Source organism: Phoca vitulina, unplaced genomic scaffold (assembly GCF_004348235.1).
Source record: "Phoca vitulina isolate PV1807 unplaced genomic scaffold, GSC_HSeal_1.0 scaffold42, whole genome shotgun sequence".
NCBI classification, from domain to species: Eukaryota; Metazoa; Chordata; class Mammalia; order Carnivora; family Phocidae; genus Phoca; species Phoca vitulina.
The window spans coordinates 6,048,431-6,054,793 of NW_022589745.1; positions in this window are offsets into that span (position 1 = coordinate 6,048,431).

Consider the following 6,363-nt stretch of genomic DNA (forward strand, 5'->3'; position numbering starts at 1 on the left):
CTGTTTTTATTATCTAAAAAAGCTAAACTCAGGAGGTGACACAGAAACACATCAAGTGAGGTTTGTTAGTTCCCTTAAAACGTTACCTGCCAGAGGAGAGCATGTACTGTAATTAGCATCCGTGCTCGGCGCGTGCTAAATATCATCCACATGTGGCCGATGGTCCATTGTCCTCTCAGCTTCTCTCCTGCTACCTCAACCATTTCCGAGAAGTAAGCTTTAGCAAGTCAAATCAGAGTTTAAAGAAATGAGACTGGGCTCAGAGATAAATAGTATCATTGCCGCCGATTTCATTGTTTCAAATACAAGATTTTATTTTGAGAAGAAAGTTTAATTAACCAGAGGTGGATCACGAAAGTCTTTGCCTTTAAAATCGTACTTTCTGCAAGATTTCACCTGTGAAATTCACAGCCTTTAATTACTGCCTCACATCTTAAAAGGGGGAATCTTTCTTCTGAACGGGCTAATAACGTTATTATAGGAGATAATTACAGCTCAGGTGTCTGTGGTCAATAACACCAAAATGCGCCGACTGCATCCTTCTGATTTTTGAACTTGGAAAATAATTTGCTAGAGACACACTTGCTCCCCTGAAACAGTGTTGATGTTTCGGATTTGGGGGTTTTTCTGCTCTTTTTTTCTTTTGGGGGGGTGGGGAGGGTGGGGAAGGGGGAGAAACATTTAGAAATCAGACCTTTACTGGATGAATTTCTTCACTTCCCAGATAGCAAGAAAACAATTGTTTCCTGTAATTGGACAGTTTGATTGGAGGCAGGTGGTGCTGAGCAGAGAAAACCAGAGCCACAAAGCCAATTTTGGCTTCAAGCACATTCCCTTCAGCTCTCAGCTCCAACAGTACAACATGTAAATTGGCTGCACAGAAGCCGACTATAAATTTAGTCCCCATTTCTCTAACAAGCACCTTATCAGCCATGAAGAGTTTCAGCAATCGGGGACAGTGTGCAGATCTGACGTGATTATAAAGCTGCCTTGAGATACCCCGGCATTAATTTCTCAAACATGTTCTTGCTGCCACAAACCAGGAATTTATGAGCAATCCTGGAAGCATCGTGTGCCGTGGTTTTAAAATATGGTGATATTTTCTTTTTCCCAGGTTAATTGGCCTTCGCGTTGCTCACGTTGCGTTATCTTGAGTTAATATTTGCTTTCAATATTTTTGAGTAACAGGCCAAATCAACATGGCGCCACAGATAACAAACACCAGTCCTGAGAAGGGGCCAAAATCAGAGGCGTGGGGAAGGGGGTGGGGGGACACGTTTGTTTTTCCCCTTGCTGCTTCTCATCCAGAAGTCTCCAAGCCTCCTCCTTATTTCTCTTTCCAAGTGCTGGCTCATTCATCCTACCCCCTTGTAAGGCAGCTGACACGCAATAGTCCCTTTTCACAGATGGAGAAGCTAAGGACCAAAGAGGTTCATCGCTTCAGCCACAACCACTCAGGAAGTCAGGAGCAGAGAAGAGGCCATAGGCCCCCTCGCTGACTTCCCAGCCCATTGCCCCCCAATACACACGTCTCTATTAATTTCCTTGCTACTGTAAATCCGTAATACAAAACAGCCGTTTTTATGAAACGTGGAGAGGCTCAAGAAAGACAGGAGGAAACTCATCTGATAATTCTATCAAATTGGTGCCCTTTGTACCCTCTACATATTAAATCAGTTACTTCAAAGGTGCAGCGTATTTTATTATGAATTTCGGGCCATGCTCAATTTTATTTTTAATGTTAACCTAATGTTTGCATAAGTTTGGAGCTCCTTATTTATTTTTAGAACTTGAAAATAATCTTTTCTAATCCCAAGTGGATTAATAGCTAAAATAACTGCATTCTCAGATTAATTTTACCTGTCAATCTACATATCCGGATAAAATGATTTTACAAAAAAACAGATTGCAGAGTTCGCTTAGAGTCTCGAATTGCAACACTCTGTTTTCCAAGGTGATTACATCAAAGGAAATACCACTAAGTTTTCCTTTCCAAGCCCGTAGATACCTGTGGTTCAAAATCCTCATTAATGAGAGTCTCAGAATCTGAACACTGAAGGTTCAAGGGCAAACAACGGCCCTCCTCCAGCGACGGGACAGTTCTCCTTTTAATCTTTGGCTAAAGGTGTTCTCTGAACACACATCAGGATGACACAGAGATGACATCTCTCCCAGCCTGTTCAAGCAAGAATTCTCCTGCCCTTTTCCGTGTTACAGTTGCTCGATCCTGCCCCCGAGACAACAGCCTCACGCCCCCCTACCCCAGTGGGTAGTAGCCGCTGGTGACAAGCAGGGAAGAGAGGAGACGTGCACACAAATGCTGCGAACTTTTTCTGAAGAGGATTGCACGCTGATTAAACCTGTCAGAAGGCAGACTGAGTTTGCACAAGGAGTGCTGGTTGATCGCTAACTCAGAAATCTTGGCAATGCTACAGGACCAATATTTTTATAGAGGTTGCAGCGTCTTGAACAATGTCCTCAGTGTGCAGGACACAGGCGGCCCGTCTATCAGTATCCAGCAAGGGCGACTTTTTCTTTCACCTTTTCTGAACAAACAGGCTGATGAAGGAGCTGGGCGGAGGGTGGGGGTGGGGCACTGGCCCTGAGAAGAGCTGCACAGGACACGGTGGGGGCAGGGAAGCCATGTCAAAGCTCTCTTTCAACAGATGCACTTTCCCCCCTGGCCTTGCGCGAAGCTGGCCAAGCCAGGTTCAAACAGGTTGCAGCCATCCGCTGAAACCAGCCCCACAGCCCTGTTTGCTTTTCCTAACGTGTAGAAACAGCGACACAGACCTTAGTTTAACCACATAAAGCCAAAAGCACATTGCATTTCTCCTCAACCGGACCCACACAGGCCCCAGCATCTTCAGTCCTTGCACCTTGATGGACAGGTGCAGTCCGCAGAACTGCCTCTGCCCCCTACCCGCCCCCCGGCCTCAGCACCTGCTCCCCCCACGGGGACTTTAGCACTCTGTACCTAAAAGATCTCCTTCTTCGTATAATATCATTTCTTCCTGGCGCCTGTATTTTTTCCCGGGAAACAACAGCAAACATATTCAAGCTTTTGATGACCCAACCCATGATGCTACCCAACTGGGGGGAGGTGGAAAAAGTGGGCAGCACGCCACCCCCACAACCCTGGAGGTAGGTAGTGAGCTGAGAAGCACCCCGTGCCCACGGGACCGGAGGTGAAGACAGCAAGGCCAGAGAGGGGGACATTAATGCCACCAATGGACCCCACAGTACCCATTTACTAGGGCAACTGTGCAAGCTATCACCCACTGGTGTCTTCAAACCACACAATCTTATTCTTCCACAGTTCCGAAGGAAAGAAGTCCAAAATAAAGGTGTCCATGGGGCCATGATCCCGCTGGAACCTGCAGGAGAGAAGCCTTGCTTGCCTCTTCCTGCTTCTGGTGGTTTGCCAGCAATCCGTAGAGCTGTGGACTGAACGTTTATGTCTCCTTAGAATTCATACATTGAAACCCCCATCCCAGGATGATGATATGTGGAGGTGGGGCCTTTGGGACCCTCACGAATGGGATCAGGGTCCTTAGGAGAAGAGGCCAGAGGGCTGGCTAGCTCTCCTTCTGTCCTGTGAGGACGCACCAGAAGACAGAGCCACCCAGAGGGGGCCCTCCCCAGAACCTGCCCATGCTGGCACCCTGGTCTTGGCCTTCCAGCTCCAGAACTGGGAGAAATCAGCTTCTGTGGTGGACAAGCCACACAGTTTACGGTATTTCATTAGAGTAGCCCGAGTGAACTAAGACACTCACTTGGCATTCCTTGGCTAGAAGCTGTAACACTTGAGTCTCTGCCTCCAGGCGAGCTCCCCTCCAGTCTGTATCTCTTCTCCTCTTCTTATAAGGACACCAGTCATACGGGATCGAGGGCCCACCCTGCTTCAGTGTGACCTGTCTTAACTAATTACATCTCCAAAGACCGTATTTCCAAATTAGGGTCACATTCTGAGGTGCTGGGAATTAGAACCTCAACATATCTTTTGAGAGCACACAATGTCACCCTTAACAGCCACCAAAACCTTCCAGTGGCTGCTCCTTGCTCAGAGAATGAAGTCCACAACCCAGTCTTGCTTCCAAGCCTCCCATGCGTTGGCACCTCTGCAGACTGATGTCCCGACACTGTCCTGATGCACCAGCCCAAGGGTCCCCCACACCCTCCCAAATCCACCTCTGTACTTTGCTCATGCTGTTCCTTCCTCCAGGAGAGCCCTTCCCCATTCTCACAACGTTTTCAAAACCTGCCCCCCGCCCCAGCATCCAGTTTAAATGCCTCCTACAGCTTCCTCATACGGCCTCAATCACAAAGAAACCGCACTCCACGTCCCTAATCTTTATTCCTCTTAAGGGACGTACTACTTTCTACTTTATGTCAGAATAATAAATACTTTTATTTCTCTTAGTTTTCTGTGGGCTCTTTCGAGTTTTTACTTTCCCCCATGGCTGCTGCCAAGTAGTGGTTGCATAAATGTTTAATAAAGTTGAGGGATCTCACACATACTTAAACTAATATATCAGCTGACATTAATGCTTCCTGGTCTTTAGCTGAAAGAAGATGGAGAGAGGATGTTTTAGAGGTGGGAAGACCTTAAGAATCAGGGACATTCTCACTTGGCCAATGTTTGTGCTTACTAATTAGAACCTTTGGCTGGACAGCAACTGGCCATCATAACTGAATCTAGGAGAGAGAACCCTGAGTGCAGATGGCCAGCACCGGGCCCTATGAATCCTCTGAGAGTCACAGATCGCCGGGAGGATTGCCGCCGAAGTCACCCACTGCCCAGCTTTCTGCAAGGAACCCACTGGGCACAGAAAGAGCTAATGGTGTCCCCTCTCAGGGAGCAGCTTCCGGGATGGCCCCCCCCCCCACCCCGGGGGGCGGGCAGATGCTGAGCCACAGAGGGAATGGCTGGCACACAACGTGGAGATTGCTCCCCAGTCCCCACAAACATGAGGAAGCGTCCGTCACGCACCAGCCAGGGGCGGGCAGGAGGACAGGGCGGTTCTGGTTCTGGCCCAGAACTCTCGCTGGCCCACTGCACCGAGCGAGCCATTTCATCATTTTGTGTCCATTTCCTTGGGGGCGTGGGGACTGATCTGCCTCCCCGAGAAGCTGGTTTGCAAACGGAGCACGTGTGCAAAGCCCCGAGCACAGTGCACACGGCTGGTGCTCAGGAAGTGATCATTATCTGGAGGGTTGTCTCATCCCGTCCAGCGGTCATGGTCAGTCCAAAGTTCCCGGCGTTCCCAACCTGTCCAACGTGCTGTCTTGGGCTGTATGTCAACAGGCACAGGGAACACCCACAGCAGATGTCCCGGCCCCGTTCCTGTCCGCTCCCTCCCAGAGCCCCCCAGCCCCAGCCCAAAAAATTCCGTGTTGTCTCCAGTCCTCCTTCTTGTCTTCCCAGCAGGCAGTCTTCCTCCATAGTGTCTCTCCGTCCTTCCATCTCCCCCTCCCCCCTCCCCTAGTAACCTTCCCGCCAGCCAGCTCTTTCCTCAGCTTGAATCCCTTCTCCAGAATGCTGGAAAATTCAAGCCCCTCCAGCTCCAGGTACCATCAGACCTAGAGAGGGATGTGACACCAGCCCAGCCATCAAGGAATCGCTGTCCAAGGGAGGGGGCTCTGTCCTCGGGGGTCTGATGTCTCTCCCACCGCTCCTCGAACCTGCTCCTTACTGCAGCAAAGGGAGCCTCTCCAGCCCTGAAACACAGTCCCTCCACCCACCAGCCTCTCTGCGGGGATCTCTGGCCCCACAGCTTTCTAGGCGTCCGGATCCCATCAGCAACTCCAGGCCCCTGAGCACATCCATTTCCCAGAAACCTTAACGCCAAGCAATCCTGCCCACTTCAGACTTCTCACTTCCTGCCCCAATCATAAATAGTCCCCTATTGTTATTGACCTTTTGATGTAAATAGATCTTCCTCTCCAGCTCCAGGGCAGGGGTGTGGCCTCAGGGCAGGACCTGCTTCTCCTGCTTCCCTATCAGTGGTGATGGAAGGTCAGGGCCAGGGCTCCCCAGGCCTGCCCCTCCCCTGACCGGGTGTGGAAGCGTGGACGTCTCCCTGCTGCCCGCATCAGGCCGGGCGATCCGGCAGAGCTCGGGCACAGATGCTTCCGTGCCCTGTCCTTGGCCACATGGCACTGGGGAAGCCCCGCGTCACGGCGTCCTTCTCATGCCTTATCCCACCACGAGGCTATCTAACTTTTCCTTATATTCCTTCGCCATGCCCCATGTTCCCCACCCATGGAGGCAGGTTATTCCATTCTTAGTTCTCATTCTTAGGGAGGAAACACTATTTGCTGAGCTCCTAGTATATGCCAGTGAGTCCAGGGGCCTGCAAG